Below are 20,199 nucleotides of genomic sequence, written 5' to 3' on the forward strand. Positions count from 1 at the left end.
GTAGCCTAATCGAATCAAATATTTATCGTGTAATACACATGCTCGTAAGCATTATTGTACAGGTATTACAATGCGTAAAATAGAAGAAATTTGCTAAAATCATATATAATTTTCAAGCGTGAAAATTATAATTACGTTGTATTTAAATACATATCACTATTAACTGCACCACCATTTTCATAATAAGAGGAGACTTGTCGTCCTCGCTTCTGCGAAAATTAATTTATACAGCGCGCTGATATCCAACGCGCGCATTCGTCTCGTGGTTGCATCCGTCTCGTTGTGTCCGTACATGACAGGGTAAACCTACTTACAAATCGGACAGCTTTGCATTCCGCTTGTTTTATTTGTCGCTGCCGGAAAGCGTACGCGTAACCGTAGTTTCCGCGTCAGATTGAAAGATGCAACGTTTGTCGGCGCACAATCCGTGCGTCGGCGTGTATGTGTGCGTAGATATATCGGTGGGCCGAATCGAGAGGGGTGCACAATGCGTTTGAGCTGCACAAGGACCATATACAACGGAAGAGGACAGAAGGATGTGCCTGTGTGCATGATAGACGCTGGTGGTGGAACATTTCATTGTGCAACAATGCTTTGCGGCAACAATGCGCAAACAAATGATTCCGTGTAGCCGTGTTGTAATTACTAGTGGTGCTTGTTGGGCATTCCCTCTCTCCATCTCTCTCGCCTCTCTCTCTCTCTCTCTCTCTCTCTCTCTCTCTCTCTCTCTCTCTCTCTCTCTCTCTCTCTCTCTCTCTCTCTCTCTCTCTCTCTCTCTCTCTCTCTCTCTCTCTCTCTCTCTCTCTCTCTCTCTCTCTCTCTCTCCTTTCTCAATCACTCACTCACTCTCTCTCTCTCTCTCTCTCTCTCTCTCTCTCTCTCTCTCTCTCTCTCTCCGTTTATCTCTTGACCTCTCAGTCGCTCTTTCTTCTTCTCTTGTTCTCGATCTCTCCACTCTGATTGCTAAATCAACGTATTTTCACAAATGCCGATTGATTCAACATAATGTTCTCCACCAACGCACTTTTTGCGCTTTGATTGGAATTTGTGAAAGAAAAAACCATGAGCAGCAATTCAGTGCACCTAATTTCCAAGTCTTTCTTCCAGTATAAAGAAAGAAGCCATATGACGATTCAATCATGAATAATCTATCTATCTTTTATTATTTATTGCTACTGGAAAGCGTATATATGCAACGTAATAGTAGTTTTCATGTAAGATTGAAAAGTGCAGCGCTTATCACACAATAACCTGATTTTTTCAATAGAAAAGTAAAATGTAACACTAGGAAATATCGATCAATTTATTTCTGTGGACATCTCAGATATTCATTTGTCATTCTCACGAGTATTTATTGAACCTGCTTATATTCTTTATGTTCACATTTATAAAAAAGGTTAAATGTTCTGGAACTTTCCGTCGCAAATGTTAACATAGTAGATGCGTTCCAATTTCACAGACGCGGGACTGTTTGTTTCACCGCACAAGACGTACGGCGCTATATTTGTTTTTTGAATAAAGGAATTCTGTTGTGATCCAGAAATTCACGAGACATGCATACGTAATTCTTTCAGTATGCGGGACTCTCTTGTTTCTCTTCGTAGACAATATTTCAAGAGCAAAGCTGCTTCCATGAAGTTGAAGCTTTATCTTTACGACTGCAGCTTCTACGACCGATGCGTTGTGTTTGTTCATGAACTAGGCCGTTATTTGTCTCTCTAATAATTAAAGAAGCCGGTCGCATAAATTTCATATAATTCTATATATGTAAGCATGGTTAAGCTTAATGTGATAAATTGTACAGATCAAAGTTTAAAATTATAATTTATCGGTATCTGCAAAATTCAGTTATTCTATTCAAGTATTATTTTGTATAATTAGAATGACACTATTTTATATATACATTATATGTGTCATATTACTATATTAATGATAATTCATAAAGTATATCATGTTTAATTTTTAAAAAAATTTGCTAGTATCAAATTCCATACATTTTATACTTTGGATAAATGATAAAAAATTAAGAGATACAAAAACTCTAATCACGTTTAATTTTCAACAAACTGCGAAAACATGAACATTTATCCCTTCGATATTCCGATATTATCAACAGCACTTCCCGATTTGTATGTCAGACCGAAAGCAAGGGTGGCGAAGCTTACGGGGGTATAACAGGTAAGAGATGGCTTAATAACGGCGAAACGTCGTCGAGGGTGCACACGTGCAACTACTGCCAGCATACGTGTACACGTGGCATTAGAACGGCGTTCCACCGCCGTCGTCGAGGATCGTGGACAGGAAGGAAGGGTTCCATAGGGTGGTTCGGGGGGCGGATACGTAGACGTAACTACGATGCTTGACATCGCGGCAATATTGAAGCAATAATCTTGGCCCTCCTTGCACTCTACCCTCCCCGCCACCGGCGACGTCTCACGACGCGTTAGTGCGCTTTGGTACACGAAGATATTAAACTTACGTGCTCCGCGTGTATACGTGCGCCTGTGAAAGAGGGTACACGCGTCGATGCGCGACCCCTTCGGAGTCTGGGCTTGTCTCGTTAAATTATCCCGTGGGAGGGTGTCGACGCCTCGTTCGCTGTCTCTGAAATAGACGAATAGCAAAATCATGTTTTCGAAGAAAGTAATTGCCAATATGTCATACAGGTATAACATATAGGAGGCGGCAGATTTATATCCTGCATTCGTTCCTCACAGGAATTTAAAAAAAAAATGAATATGAAACTATTTTTAAAGATATTTCAATGAAAATGTTAAGACAAGTTGGTACTCGTAAAAATATGAAGAAAATGGAATTTTTATCGAAGATGATATTTCCTTGAGCGTGTACAGTTATCTTCTGTATTTTCGTAACGTTGTAAAGCTCTTGTGGCAAAATATCACCTCGTTTGCTCGCTCGCTCGCTCGCTCGCTCGCGTCGATGACGTAAAGCGCGCTTGTGCAAAGCTACGGCACTTGATTTCGGCGTTAAGCGCCTCTAGGTGTTAACAGGGGCTGATACAAGACGACGCCGGTGCTGTTCACGCCCTGTTCCTAGGCGTCTGTGTATATAAACTTTACACAGGAGAAAATAATTTACCAATCATGCTGATGTATTCAAATGAGATTCAAATTCCCTTCAATATTCAGCGTGCGCTGTTTTACTTTCTAAACGATAAGCTTCTCTCACTGTTGGCGGCTGTTATCGCTCGATATGCGTCCTACATGCTTTGCTCCACCTTCTATTATTCATTTTCCTTTGTGTCCCAGCTTTCTTGCGCCAACGCGTTCTCCAAACCGTCGTTCTTCTCGCGTCGTTATATCGAACCACCATTGGCGGCAAGTTTCTTCGTTTGAAAACTCGATACAATAGCGCGTCGCGCCCGCCGCTTATGAAATAAATCAAATGACGCGATCTATATATCGCATTTTGTCGCAAATGTTAACGCGCATGCTTTATAATATCGACTCTTCATTTACTATATAAATTTTCCAAACCCTAGTTAATTTCAAACCGTGACACATTCGATGCGTCATGAAAATTATACTTTGACGCGGTGATTCATCATTGATTGTTCAATCGACGATTTTCGCACAAGCACGCGACAAATTGGTCTTTCATTTAACGCACGCATGGAATAGTACTAAAAATCGTAAAAGCGTATTTTTAACGAAATGAATTGTGAAAGTGCGCAAACGACCATCTATGAATTTTACAAGTACCCTCAAAACGTGTTATTTCGTGCGAAATGGCATGTAGATCTCTTCGTTGAAAGTACCGCTGGATGGGTTGGATCGTAATGATTTTCAACTCGGAGCTGAACATTCATGACATCGATATTCGCGGTTTTGCATGCAGAATCGGACGCATTTGGCCGAGATGCAAAGCTCGTGAAAATGGAGATGGCGCGACGTAAGGAATGCGAGGTGAAAGCGCGGAGAAAAATCGGCAACGATTCTCGCAAAATTATATCGCAAGCGGCACCGAGCGTCGACGCCCGCAAACCAAAAATTGCGCTCCGCGTGCGAAACGACCGTTTCGAAACTCGCAGACAAGGGTTTACGTTGTCTTATACGGCAGTTGTACGCCTGCAAGACGCAACTCCAACCGCCTTCCTATCCTTTAGAAAACGCGGTCTTAGAACCCAATGGGTTTAACAACTTTATTCGACCTTAAATTCCCGGCTCACTTGGCCGCCGCTTGTGTACACCGGTTTGGTGTGCCAACTGCAGGGAAATTTTCACCCCGCCAGACGCGACGACGCGCATGGAAATACAGCCACTTGTTCGCCTCGGCGGAACGACTAATCGTCGAAAATACACAGGGATTTCGCGAACGGCAAACTGTAAACTGCGAAGATATAAGAGAAAGTTTCGTTTATATGCAAATTTCTCTCGAAAAAATATTTTACCATAAAATTGCGACCAATGTTGTTTCTACGATTAATAAGATAGTAATTACAAATATCTTCAATTTATATTTCGAATTTAACTATATACTTTTTTCCAAATATATTGCAGATCAAATAAAAACGATACTATTGTTTATGGCTAATATCGCTCGCAGCGGTACACAGAAAGCCATAGATTCAATCTTTCATCGCATCGATGCGCCGCGGACGGATCGCGTGTTGAAATTTGTCGAAACGAATGGCTCTTTCGCTCTATGGAATATCGATCTTTTTTTTCCTCGTAGTGGACTCGTCGACAGACGCGATATCAATTTCTATTATCATTTCGCCGTCCCGTACTGTCGCGCAACTCGATTATTCGCCGTAGGAAATTCTGGCGGGCTGAAATTCAGCGAGCCGCATGACCCACATGCGAAGGAAGGGATTTCAGGAATGTGTGAGTGATCACCGTGTGCCAGAGGAATATATTGGAAGTGACTATCCTGATTTTCTAGATGTCACGAAGATTACCCTATCTACTTTCGTGGACCGTCGAATTTCTTTCAGACAATTCGCCAAATAAAATCCAATCTTGTCGACGTGCGCGGCCATGACCGTGTAAGACATGAATAAAACACGAGAGCGTATAAAATCTGGAAGACAATGCAAGCGATGCAAGCACGCGTATGACACGAAATGAATTTCGATTCGCGAGCGAGCGATGCTTCTAAATTCAGCGCAATCAGATTTCAATTTTAATATCGTTTAATAACAGTTAGATAACGCGACAAAGCTGGAAAGAAACGATCGACATTTGACATCTACATATTATGTAAGAAGTTTAAATATTCGATTCGACATTTTTACACGTGCAGAATAGAAAATCAACTAATGAACGCATAATATACTATCGCAATTAAATCTATGCTCATTCAGCGGAGGTCGTTCTCGCTTGATTCTCTCCCTCACGTTAATGTGCATTATCGTTATCACGAACGTGCGCTATATGCATAAGATAATTCGATTACTACCGGGAAATTCCAATGAGCCAGTAGAACAGATACCGGCTCGCTCGCGTGCGGCGCGGTAGCACGCGTAAAGAATGATTCCAGGTATTCGTGAGTGATCACTGACGGTGGAGAAATATATGGAATCGATTGCTGTGATTTCCCACGTGTCACTGGGCTCGATTCTTCGCTCGCATTCGCGCTGCGTCAGGCGGAATTTCAAACTCCATTCGCCGGTCGATTCCACCCTCGCCTTCTCACCGTCGAAATTGTATCGCATTCGCGATCGAATGCAGGTTGGCGTGCGGCAGGCAGAAAGAGCGGCATGGGGAGTATTAGAGGATGAGGCGAAAGGGGACTGTTACCGTGGGGGTGGAGAATTCAACGGTGGATCCTCTTGGTTCACGTTCGTTTTCCGCGTAGGAGCGCGGATGCGTGGAAGAAAGTCGAATCTGCGACGAAAATCTCCTCAGAGCTTTAAGGCGCCCGATGGTAATCTAGTCACATATAAGCATGAGGGTGTCAAAAGAGGGTCACGAAAAGAAGAGGCAGTGCCGTGCGGATTCGTGAGAGGTGTGGCAATGAGCGCGAGACGACTGAAAAAGTTACCTTTTCTCACCGGATTAACTACAACATAATTCGAAATCTCATTAGACCCGCCGCGCCACAATTTTTTGCTCATTACACAACGAAAACTACGAAGGATGTAAGAGAAGCCGCCGCTTCCGTCTGGAAGAGAGTCACTTCCGTCCTTTTACCGTCGCGATCGTCCGTCTCGACGAAACTAAATTAGACCGCCGCTCACAAGTCGAGTTATTTTGTTTTACCAGTTTTTTTTTCTCCCTTCCGCTGCAATTTATCAATCGATCGTGGAATATTACCGAATAATCTAATAATGGTATCCTGATTGCGTGACGCAAACAACAAATTTATCAAAGATTGCTCGCCGATTAATTTGCTCAATTGATAATGCGATACGTCTGGCGCTGAAAAGAGTCGTTGCTTTTATTCGTGAAAATATTTAGAATTTTCGTCTTCCAGAAAATCCTCTTTGCATCTTAAAAGAGTAGACGAATCAGCGGATCAACGAATGCGCACGGCGACAAAGATTCTCGATTTGCAACGTCGCTTTCGACGATTCTAAGCGCCGCATGCGATTCGGTTCGTGGATGGAAATTCCGTTCCTGTCGCGCGATGTCCTCGTCCCGCTCGGTCCCTCTCCCCATCAGTCTAGCAACTGCTGGAACACGCTTCACGGGGCGAACGGGTTGAAAGATGGCCGACTGTCGTGTGGTACCGGGGAAGAACAGGACGCGCACTGGTATACGAACCAGAAGTTCATGGAACTTTCGATGCATTGTTGTGGCGGGCACGACGTCGAACTTGGCAGCGGTTCCGGAAAAGAGAAATGCCTTCAGGGGGGGTTGGCGGCAAGGGAGGATCTGGATGGGCATGGGAGGGGGGATCGTTCGTGAAGAAGGAGGGAACGAGAAAACGGCGCCGGCACACAATACGCGTGCAGACGTCGCCGTTGTCATCGCCGGTGCGCGCCGCATCGCGTAAGGAGGCGAAATTGACGGAAACTTTCGTACTTTCGGCCCGGCCGAAAACAAAAGACGCCGGTGAGAGTTATGAAAAGCGTTATCCGATTACGCTAAGTCCCTCCGAGTGATTTATCGTTGTATTTTCCTTGCACCAACGAGCGATTGAAATTCGGTGCAGCTCATGCGCGTGGTTTATTGTGCGACTTTCCCGAGTTTTATCGCAATATTGACGCGACGTTCGAGGCAAACGATGATATTAACAAACAACATTGAAATTGCGCCGTGAAATCGGAAGTTTGACGCATGTTCCTTTTCGTGGGTTAAATCGTTGAAAAGAACAGTCGAGCGTTTTGATGCACGCGACTGACATCAGGCCGCTAGGTCGTAACAGTGTAATTATAATTTTATGCATCGGCGTAAAATTAAATCAGTTTAAATCGAATGAAAACGAGATACCGGCATCATGGGGAAATAATTGTCCCGGAATCGCTGTGTCATGCCGGCAGGCGCATATATCGGACGCGCGTTATTTCTAATAATCTGTCGTGACATTAATATTCATGGCGCGAAAATTCGTATATTCCGTGTTTTCTGTAACAACGTCACTTGTAAATTACACATAAGCATCGGAAATTTAATATCAGCGGACGGCCGGCTGCTGTAGATATTAATCGCCCGACATATCGCAACTGCGACACACGCGCGCGCCATAAAAACGTATGTTTAATCCAATTTAATATAACGTTTAATTTAACCAGATCATTTTGTATTATCGAACCGTCGGTTATTTATGACATGCAGCATTACCATCCGCATGATATTTTGTCATCTAGATAAATATATTTTGTAATTAGCGTGATTACATTCAATTTGGATGTTCAACGAGAAAGATGTCGTGAAAATTGATAAAAATATTTTTCACTGATTTTTGAAGCGTAATACTAATTAACAATTTATTATAGTTACAACTTTTTCACTAATGAATGCAGAATATTTAATCACGCGCCGCTAATTGTTGTCTTCCTGCGAAAAATCTTCTCCGATTTTATCGACACAATATAAATGCCTGACATGTATTTATGCGCGAGCTGGGCGAACTAAAGGATACGTAGAAAACAAATAAAATTTCCCTTGCGAAGGGAAGGTAAAAACTCGTTACACGCGTGGATTGCGATCTTTGCGTAAAACAGGGTCGGTTGAAGGAATGCGCAGCGATGTATTAAAGAACGACGCGACTAAGGTAGATAGAAGGAAGCGAGTTAGGTCGAAACGATGGACAAATACTGAGAACGATATGCGGATGCTTGCCAGCGATGCGTCCGCAAAGGAATCGCGATGAAAGAAATTCCTGGAGAGACGCACACATTCCGAGCCGCGTAGACCACTATTTTTTCTCACGTCGTTACCTGCGCTCTTTTCTTCGCTCCGTTTTCCCTTTCTTGCATTTCGCTAATTGCTCCACTATTTATCCTACACACGGACTTTCTTTCGCGCGTCTCCGTTACACGGCGCGCGGTCTCGTTAATTAATTCCCGCCCGGACGAAACCACAGCGACGTGACGTAGCTCCATTAATATTGCGGCGCTGTGCAGGCTACTCGCAATTTCGGCGCGCTGAGTTTCCGAGGTCCGATTAATAAAAATTCGGGAAATGTTGGCTTTAGTGCAACCGCCTGACTGCGCGGTGGGCACCCGATAATTTATTCATCGACAAACGCACGCGCACTCGTCAACCGGTCAGCAACTCGTCGATCGAACGCACCGATGCCGAATGATCGTACTCAATTACTTAGCAGGTGTGTGCTGTATTACCCGACACGCACACAAATTGTCGCAGATATAACAGTTTACGCTTTGCGAGTATCGCCACTAGGACTTTATTTCTCTCGGTAAATTTTAATTAAATTGATTACTGGCGAAAAGTTGTAACGAACAGAATATAGAAATCGCTCACCGAAAAATGAAATTTTCAGAATAACGAGAAGCGTAAAGTACGCTCGCGAATTTTATCGTCGTGTTAACGTTTTAGCGTAATGCATGTTTCGTACAAATGTGATTTATACACACGGGAATTGATATTAAACTGTAATCATTTTTCGGTGCGCCTCTCACACGATAGCACACGGTTATTTGTCACTGTCGATCTATCCACAATATTTTCAATTTCATAAAATAATTATTCATAAAATAATGGATGAATCTAGTCGCGTTGTCGTCAGTCGTCCCGCAGTGCTCGCAGCGGGCACAAAACTACGACCGTCTTTTGTATTATAACGAGCAATAACGAGCGCGAAATTGGCACTAAAACGGTTTTTTTTAAATTCAGCACTGACTCGCCTTGTTACCTTTCCTTTACATCCAGTTGTCAGTTCCAGATGATTCGCTTCATTAAATCCTTCATTTTTCATCCAATGGGCACCGTAAAGTGCAGCGGGCAAAATTCAACCTGACCTCACATCCGTGACGAGACATCCGGCAGCTTTATCGCGATATCGTGACTCGTAATGAGGGTTGTCACTCAAGAGCGCACGGACGAAGGGACGTCGTAAGAAAAAGGGGGACAATTTCTCGCGGTATTCCGTCACTGTTACCGAGAAAGAGAGAAAGCACATTTCGCATTCAGTGGTTTCACGTTTTATTACGTTCCTCCGGAGGAGAATCCGAACGCGACTTCTTCCTCGCTGCCGCGCGCGGTAGCTAGAAAATTAAGTTGAATAAAATTCCGCGTGAAATCCGAGCAAATGTATCTCAGGAGAAATGTTCATTTGCAACGTGACAATATCAAAGTCAAATTTCGCACTTCATTTATTGTATCGTTTTGTTATTGAATGAGGGATTTGTGTGTTTATTGCTCGTTTATCAAAGTACATTTGGATACATATCAATAATTGGTTAATGATGATCGGAATGAGCATCGATTTTATTTTTGCATATCGTGGCGACATTGATCGACTGTGATAACTAGTTTCCCATAACATGAAATATGAAACACCGAATAAGTACTTGATTGATATCAAAATGTTAAATTGTAAATCCCTTTACGAAAAGTTGTATCGTTATTTCTTGAAATTTTTGTCTAAAACTCCATGTGCACTCGGCAATTTAATAAATTACAATATTTATCTTTCCGTAAATAAATTCTGCTACTAATAATACTGATGATTACTGAGAAATCATAATGCATTAACAGATAATTCCTCTAGATGGAGTTAATTATTCAGCATGTTCAAATCGACTAAAAGCCCCTTAAAGTAAGTTTGACATGTACGAGCAATTAGATGATTCTGCAGTAATTCCAGCAATAGATTGTCGTGTATCAAAGATAATGAATAATCAATATTGAATAGAGAGTATGAGAGAACTAATAGTGAAATAGTTAATAATACGCAGTATATTGCCCGTACACTACGCGTTTCCGTCGAGTTTTTTTTTATTAAATAAGTAATATTTTATAAAATAGACGGAATCCAATTTTCGTCAACGTGTTTACTGTCGTTCCTTTTAACGTATATGTTACTGTATATATTCAACATATAACGAGCGTATTTATGTAATGCATAAATTCAAAGCGAAACGAATGCATACGGCGAACGACACGTCACTCGGGCGCGAAATGCAACGCCGCGTCCATTCGTCGATCCAACTTTTTTATATCCTCGCACGCTATGTCGCGTTTTAAGTAGCGTTGTGTCGCACGGTGTTTAAACGGCGACTCTCCTAATGGCGAGCACACACATTCGACGTATATCAGCCGGTTCGCGCGCTGTTTACAAAAAACTATGCTTTGCTATCGAACGCATTTCCCCTGCGGCGAATTTATGAAAAAATTCAGCATCGAGAAAATTGTGGAACTGCATGCGACTCACGGTAACAAAGTAAATTATGGTTATTAGGTTCGACTGTTGTTATAATAACATTGTACAGTTACATAGAGTGAGAGTTAAACACAAGCTTAAAAGGTGGAAAATTTTCAGTTCAGAACGAGAAATTGGCAGGTTTGGAATCGAGGAATAACCGCAAGTGCTCCCATATTGGTTTTGCATATGCCAAATATCGACCGCATTCCCCGCAACTTTTTTTTTCCTGCAATCTCTCTCGATTTCTCTCTTTCTCTCTCGCCCCGTTGTGCATGCGCTGGTTAACTAGTTTGACCTATACATCTTCCTATATCAGCTGGTTCATCCTGAAAAATGTTTCTAGATTTATGGAACCTGAAATTGCACACATCATACAATATGATGCAGCTTGAATCATTTAATTTGCGCTGTAAATTAATTTTTGATATTTATAGATTATTATTTGCATATATCTAGCATTTAGATACATTATCTACGTAATGTTTGCGAGCATTATGCTCCGATACTAATGATTGATGGAAAGATGGAGGTTTCAAAAGGAGGTTTCCTGGCTATTAATATGTCATATGATATCTCGAGCGCTCAATTCTTTCCCTTTAGAGCAATTCTACATATCACACAACTGAATGATTTGTCGCTCGCTGAACGCTCAAAAAGTTTTAAATTGGAGTGGATAAGGTACTGAATTCTTTATCGATGAGTGTTCCATCGATGCTAAAGTAACGGCTTACGTGTATTGTGACAGCACGCCATTACTCTTCTTCGTGCACCGCTCGCTGTTACGCCGACTCTCTTTTATATGCCGCATTTCTCAAATACCCGCGCGAATAAGAACTCGAACGAGAGCAGGAATAGATAAGTCGCTGACTACCGCGCGAGGAATCATCGTCGTGTTCCCCGCTTCTCCCTCTTTCTCTCACTGAAATAAGCTGTGAATAAATTTATGTCTGAAAACGCGTCGTCCTACTTAAGGCGGGGCAAAAATTCATTCTTTATGTACGTCTATCGAGTTTCGCGCGGTGTTCGAAATTCCCGATGAAAGGCAAATCAGACGGCCTCGAAAAATCGAAATGCAGCGAAGGCGCGGCGCGCTAACGGAACGAAAATATATGATATGCTGATTTTGCACTCGTATTTTCTGGCAGCGATGTTTATATTCGACTTTTACAACGTATTTATAGAATTCAGTTAAATCTATGTCTTTTTTAAATAATATAATGCATCATATTCTTCTGAATATTGATCATTAAAGTGTATACGCGAGATATTTACCGACAATCATTATTACATGACATAAAATTTGACAATAAAAGAAGATTGTTGTTTGTTTAATATTATTGTGAAAATTCTGATCTCTCTTGCTTGACTTTATTTCGCAAATCAACAGGCTGGGAGTCATAAACAGAGACGAAGGCGATGGTGCACGTTGCGCGCATCATCGTCCCTGAAGGCAACTTCTACTACGTCTTCCTCTTTTATTCACATTCTACTCACGACACTTGGTTCTATTTCTGCTTTCTGCTATCCATTTAATTTTATTTTCGCCCACGTCAGGGACTTTTAACATTTCTAAATCGTTCCTCAGCACGCTCAGCTCGCTATACCTTTCATCGATGCTATTATTATTTTTTTATTAATTTTGGTTTTCTGTTTTGTTTTTCTATTAAATGTAATTTTTAAATAATTTGCAAATAACCCATCTATCTAAATTCCGAAAATGTCGACATTTTCCTATTTGCGAAATATATTTTTCATGAAAATATACTTTTCATTTATGATAAAACGAGAGATCGTATTTTGGTAAAATGCCTAGGTGGTAAATATAATCAAAATTTAAAGCCTTTCAGTGAAGAAAATTTATGATGGCGTGTTTTTTAAATCGATGTTCAGATAAGAAAGATTGCGGCGGTATAATTCTAGATGATTTTTCTTCGTAACGGTTTGGTCGGGACTTAATAACAACTCTGATAAATTATTCCGCGGTAGTTGGGTACCGAGCTAATTACGCCACGGCAATTAGAGGGGGATGTACATTCGACCCTCGAGATCTCTTAGCTATCTTGTTTCAGTCTTCTTCCAAAGTAGAAAAATGTCTAAAAGACGAATATACGTAAACGTTAATTTATATATTCGAGTTGAGTTATGTATATAGTCAATATGAATTAAAATCCGAGCAGTGGAGCTTTATCTATTGAAATGCAGTGGAAGCGCAAAAAAAAGTTAATTATGCAATCACAGTGAAAATGCATCGATAATAATCATAAAATATTTATTGCAAATACTATTTTGTGTCGTTGCCATATGATTATAAGCATATTCCAAATTAATATCTATTTAAACGGTTTATGATATTGGCGTTTTATACCGCGGAATAAATTGGCGGCATTTACATGAAAAATAAATGCAAAAAGCTTTAACGGCTGTAACGCTGGGCAGCGGTTTTAATAATTATGTTATTAAAACCGCTATATCCATTTGGGGTAAACAGACCGTTTTTAAATATTGATCACAATTGGATAGCGCTTCCTAAAATATTGATCCGCAACGTCTAAAAGTTATCGATTCTGCACTAAAATGCTTAAACGTAAACATGCCTGAATAATCGAAATTACTGCGGCGCACGAAGTCGATACACATAGCGGGACTTCTCCGTGCATTTATCGGTGGCTACTTTTAATTCAGCGGAATGCTACAATCGACAGAGCACTTTACTCCGGGATCGAAGCTATCTGTGGCGGAAGAAAACGGAGAGAGCGAATAGAGAGTAAACTCGTACGCCGTTACGAGCACGGCACTTGGTGCATTTTACGGCCGCTCTTTACGTCGGCCGTGGGATACTTTATTATACCTTCGTCCTCCTTTTCGCTCTTCTTCTGACACACGTCCACACTCATTCTCTCTTGCTCTTCCATTTGTAGCTCTCTTTCTCCCCCCCATCCCCTCCCCCTCCTCTCTGCCATTCGATCTTCTCCAACTCTTGATTGTATGCACATTCGCTCAACTTCGCCTAATCGCATTATGGTAATTTTGCTATCGTACTGCGCATCTTCCCGACTAAGTAGTACCGCCATACGTATGCACACAGCGCTGGTGTTAGCATTTTCCTCCATTTTCGCCTGCACTTAGACTTCGAAAAATAGTGATTTATGATGTCAATTACAGAAATAAACGCTTCAAAGGGACGCGAAAATTATTTTCTACGTTTATGAGAGTCGATTGTATTTAAACTTTTTTAAGAAAATTATCTATTTTTGGTTCGTTTTTCTCCGTAATTTTTACATCAGCAGAATTTTTTCGTTATCTATTTTGAAACATTTAATCCAATTTATACTTACAACAATCCAATTAGTGATTAAAGAATCTATTCAGTTTAGCGCTAAAATTAAGAATGTAAAATTATGGAAAAGAATGACGTCGAAATGCATACATTATTTGTACATTTGATTCGCATAATCATTTCATAGCGACCTAATGTTTGAGGCCGAACGTTGAACCCTTTCGGGGAAAAGGCAGACGTGTTGATCGATAAGAAGTAATAAGAAAGGCCCATCCCCTCGTTCTGTTAGTGAATGAAATGCAATTTTTCTGTGATATTATCACCGTAAATTCATCTTGACGGCTGCTTAACCCAGATTCCTAGTTTCCTGACGGCTATAAAGTTCACGAGTATAAAGAAGGTTCACAGCTATCCCCATGGAAAGCATGTGTGACAATATTCGTTTCAATGTTGAAACACCCAGGCGCTCACATTCTCCGTAATATTCGAATGACAGGACGATGTGAACAAAATCGTAAATCCCTATCGCGAATTATGTAACAATTTCTGCGTTAAAATGTTACGTTACAATGCAAAATTCACAAACGCATACAATATTGTAGATCAGATTATTATAAAATAATTGCTTACTTCAAAACGGTTTGATCACGCATTACATTACAGTAAAATGTTTGAATGTAACGCTTGCATGAATAAATAATGAAAAACAATAGTTACGTTCCTATAATCTTATGGCCACGCAATGCTTTCAACGGTCGCTGACCTTCTGACCTCCGTAATAATGCCTCTTCTTCTTTGTAAGAAAATTAATGGATGAGGCAATTTTACCGTAAACTGCGCAAGCTTTTCGTAAACGCAAATACAGCCAACAAAAATTACACGTACGCTCTTGCATGGTTATCGATTACCATAGCGTGCCGTAGCAGCCAGCGATGAACATCAACATTGCTATAAATTCCTGCTTCCCACACTCGCGTATTTCTTTGCGTGCTTTATTGGAATTCTAATATGCATCTTTTGCGCATCTCCTATCATTTTATGAGACAAAAGGAACTCGAGACGAACACTACTATATTCGAATGATTCAAAAATTTACACGACAAAAAATGTTATGTTTTAAAAATTTACTCAAGAATTTAGTAGAAATGCGTGGTAACAAATTTAATTTTAATTAAAATTTTTATTTTATATATCATACATATATAAAATGAGTTTATTTAGGAGATTATACTTTTAGACATAACAATTTTGAAAATCAATTAACTTTTTTGTCATAAATTTGAAAAAATAATTAAAAATTTATTGAATGACAACAAAAGATTTTTTATTTAGATAATACACTTCCAGTAATCAAAATATTAGCAATATTGGCATATTGATAGCAGATTTGATCAAGTTTGTTGTCAATTATTAACATTACTAATATTTACCCGAGAAAAAATGGTATAATTGGTCAGATGTAAATATGTATATTTAGTTATGAAAAGGTCCGATAATATATGTAATTTTATATAATCATATAAAATTCCATATGTTATCAGACTTTTTCATAACTAAATATACATATTTACATCTGACCAATTATACCATTTTTTCTCGGATAGTTATCTGAATTTTGCTACAAAGATTTTTTATAATTTTCCGTTATCACTATTCTATGAGCATTGGATTTTAAGATTTTCGTTTTAATTTCAACAATTAATCACTTAATTTATCTGAAAATCGCTCAGAGGGACGGGACAGTGAAAGCTCGGGAAAAAGTAAGAATTTGCAAGACAAGGTGAGACGTTTGGAGTGTGGGATATCCGATGGGGGAAAGAAAAGAGGTCTGTCGCGGACGGACGTGCAGAAAACCACGGTGATTTTTCCTGGGCCAGATTAAAAGCGGAACCATCCCCGAGGCAAGCACCGTGGGTGGATGAATGGGGGTGGTTCTATACACGGGGGTTGGAATTTGTGCCATGCGCGGATGTACTGTACCACGTGGTATGCGAGCTCGAGAAGCGAGGAAATGGTAAGAACGATAATAACAAGTAGGGGAGGCGGGGAACAATAACCGTGAAAGCGCGCCGGAAACACGGCCAAAAGGCAAAAATGTCCGTCCGTCCGCTGGTGAGGAAATAGTTTTTTAGCTTCTGGCTGCTGTTGCGCATCATAGTCCTATATTGTCGTCTTGCACGCTGGACGTGAGTCGATGGTATCTTTTCCGTTCTTTTTTCATTTCCCCGATACTCGTCTGGAGAAGCTTGGGGCCCCGGGGGGGGGGGGGGGGAGGAGAAGAATGCTCGGAAGGTTTGAAAGCACCGGACTTACAGGTCGGTGAGCTTCGAGGGTACAGATGATCTAGATGTTATCCTCTGTGTCTGTATTCGCTTGGATGTCCGTTTAGTTCTTATTTGATTTCAAACGTTACCGAGTTATACGACTATTCCGCGGAGGATAAACCTAACATCCACGGTAGACTTGACAGTGGATACACGCGAATAACGCTTTATTTTTGTAGAAATCCTGCTGTAATCAAAAAAGCTTAATGATTATCGACGTGCATCTATAATTCATGATCATTACGTAAGCATTAGATTATTCCCGACCGTCGAAATAAATCGTAAAATATCGATTATTGTTAATACATTAATGCAAATTAATTAAACAAAAATCAGTGTCTCTAATATACGTCAATATCTGCCACGTAAAATCTATATTTCTGATTGTAAGTCTGATTTTATTAAAAATAAAAACTCTCATATATTCGTTTTAATGTAGTTTAACGATACTTTTTTCATAATTGTGTAACAAAAATAAAGTATTTATTTTGTTACATGCTTTAAAACGTGAATACGTCCTGACGTAACATTATTTATGTGAATTTTGATAAACGTGAACGCTTTACAATATTTCATATAAATATACATTTTTAAATATGTGTATATATACCCTTGCTGGTTGAATTTATCGATAACAACGTGATTAAAGTGAACAAAATAGTCGCACGCGAATGACCCTTTTAACGCAGTAGAAAGAGTCCGTAAAAGTCAGCCAGCGTCTGTCCGGCGGTAAAGCATTACTACTAGGCACGGTGCCAGAGAAATTGCGATTAAATGTCACTGCGGTGACACTTGACCCGCGCCGCAAATATCGATATATGTTGCTATATCAATGCAGAATCGGGCATTATGTAAATTGTCCGGCAAAAAATGCTTCAACATTTACACTCGATAGTTATTTCTCGATTTTTCCCAGAAGAATTTCGAAAAGTCGATAAGCATTCTCGATATGTCAGGTTTACTCACAATACTCCACAAATATGCTCTTGTACTGCAACTTACACTGTTAAACGCGACGTTGCGCCATATCACAGTACATTCCACACGTTCTGAGATATTCTTCCGTGGAATCTCGATATTTGGTCTTGCGATGTAAAAAGAAAATCTGCATGATAAAACTCGCCGTGCCTGGTTGCGCGGTAAACTCGGTCGACTTTCGTAAAGTCAACGCCGACAGCTATCGCGAAATCCGATTTATCTCTGCGATGTGGAGTCGTGTTGTAATTTGCATTTACTTTATTTTACTTATTTTTAGTTTACCTACTTTTTTTGCTCGTGTGTGAGTTATGTAAATTATATATTAATAGTGTGGCAGCAGTTGATCCTATTATAGAATTTTACAGGAGTTATCAATAATTTTTTATTTCAAAATAGGTGGATGCATTCACAATTGATAAAATGGAAAACGGGATGGTTTAATCTGAAACTTTATTCAGCTGCACTGCGAAAAAGCTGTCATTTAATATATTAAATAAACGTCAAATGGCAAACAGCATTGTATCATTGTACGCTACATTATTTATTAAGTAATACAGATGATTGCCTAGAAATTTTGATATAACTCTCTTTGCAAAATACATTCTATTCTTATACTAACGACTGATTAAATTACGAAAATATAAAAGAAAGAGAAATGAGAGAGAAAACGTGTGATTTTCACTTTAAAAAATGATATATTATGTTACTATTTTCAGAGATAACAAAGACAATCCTTTTACACAAAAAATAGAAGTTACGTAACTAATAACGCATCTTTTAAGAGGATTAATTAATAGCTCGCGCGCTTATGCGGTTTGCACGTAATTTGGTACGTTAATATGAAATCCGTATAATCTAATTACTCGTATCACTTCTGACGAAAACGTAAGCAGAAATAATATTTTTTTTTCTCCCAAAACAAGGGTATGAAAAATATAATGCGAAGGTAGCGTCAGCAACTCGCCGCCTCCGGATTTTGCATTTCCGGGCGCGCGCGGGTGCACGGGCTGTGGTAATTCTAAAATGTGGGCCGTCGATTCATTAGCAGATATGACAAAAATCCTTTCGTGTGCCGTAATCCGGGCGTAATTTTTAATCCGGCCTACCGGCGGGAGTAATCCCTACTGATGGAGTTCTACATAATGCCCGGTGAGAGATAGCGAGGGTGAGAATGAGAGAGACTACGAACTTGGTTTTCACTGAATATATGTACATTGTGTACACCGCGTGAGTGGACCGATAACGCCACGTACCGATCTGCCTTTTATCCGCACAATAAATGACGTTACCTTTTTATTCTTTTTTCTCTTTCTCTCTCTCTCTCTCTCTCTCTCTCTCTTTTTCATTCTCATATGGTTGGGATCTTTTCTTTTTTTCTTTTTTTATTCCGTTCACGCATGAATGATGGCGATATGTGTGTGCGGCAATTAATTGTCGTATTACCCTGTCTTGAGATCCCGTTTTTGCCAGCGGCATCTTCTTCTGCCTTCCGCTCCCCTTTGCTATTTTCTCCTGTCTTTTTTATTTCTCGGTCTGGACCGATAACGAGACGCAGTGAGTAATAAATTGTCTTTACAGTTAATAGCGCACCGCTCGTTAACGAATACGCTGCGCGCTGAGAAACAATACCGAACGTCGCGCTCGAGTAAATTACCTAACCTAGGCCAATTGTGTAAGCAACAAGTGCTCATTATACGTTTATGCTCCTCGGTCAGTGTGATATAGTAAGGCTGCGATTGTTTGCCCCGCTATCGAACAATATCTGTATCGATTGTTTGTAGTAAATCTATTGAAAAGAGCCCACAATCTCGGCGTCGTTTAATATGCAATTATGTCATTAGTGCTATAATTAACACCGCTTTGAGGCGGAAATTATTTACACCTAGGTCACGTAAGATGTAAAGCTACGATTATTACGGTATCGTTCGCGTGGCGCGTTAATCTTAGTTTATAAAAAAAAAAGAACGTGATGGCTATATCGAAAGCCTCGAAGCCGCGATAGAATCGCTGCTATTTCACGGCTTACAAATCGCGGAGAGAAGAAAATGTTGCGTGTTTTGAATGGGGTGCATTCATCATTTGCCTACAATTCATAAAACAATCCGAAAATATTATATTTTATTTTGTTCCGATGTATTAATATGAAAACATTTTATTTAGCGTTATTCGTTTCGAACGTTACAGCACGATATTCAAATGTTATACAGTGTATCAATCATGCACAGCATTATGTTATGCACACACGGCATTGCGATACGATTCAAGGAAAATGCTGAATAGCAAATCATTGTAAAGAATATGGAATGAGAGAGGATATAACTCTAGATTAGAGAGGATAATTGCGTTTCGCTTTGCGGAGCGTTAATATATTGAAATACATGTACATTTGTAGTCGGTAGACGCCCGGCGCCGACTTGCCACCGGAGGAAGCAAGAAACGTTGATGCCCAACTACCTCACCGCCCCCGGGAATTATTCATTTTGCTTTTGCCACTCTTGAATATTTTTCATAAATATTCCGCAAGTTTCGCGATTGCGCTACGCGGATTCTGTCGCCGTTCTACCGCGTTTAATCACTCATGTACTATTTAATCCTGATATACCTAAGACAAGTGACAATGCAATAATAATTTTCCTTACGAAAATATCAGCTTAATTTCAATATATGCCAATATATTGAATGATATGGCGCAATATAATACGCTAATTACGAAATTTTTCTCTACATTCAAAATTGAGTATTTAGTAGTTAAGCTTGAAATTCCGTTATTAAATATTGATTAACGATTAACGATATTTTTATTCTCGAGAGTTACTATTTTTT

General features: G+C 40.0%; 1 protein-coding gene across 1 annotated transcript in view; it reads right to left on the reverse strand.

Annotated features, from left to right (window-relative positions):
• Positions 1–20,199, reverse strand: part of sfl (N-deacetylase and N-sulfotransferase sfl) — a 236,944-nt gene that overhangs the window by 155,005 nt on the left and 61,740 nt on the right. The window contains exon 3 of the mRNA XM_067351321.1: positions 2,480–2,604. The gene's annotated coding sequence lies outside the window, so the exon portion shown is untranslated. The remainder of the gene's footprint in view (positions 1–2,479; positions 2,605–20,199) is intronic.

This window comes from Linepithema humile, chromosome 3 (assembly GCF_040581485.1).
Source record: "Linepithema humile isolate Giens D197 chromosome 3, Lhum_UNIL_v1.0, whole genome shotgun sequence".
Lineage (NCBI taxonomy): Eukaryota > Metazoa > Arthropoda > Insecta > Hymenoptera > Formicidae > Linepithema > Linepithema humile.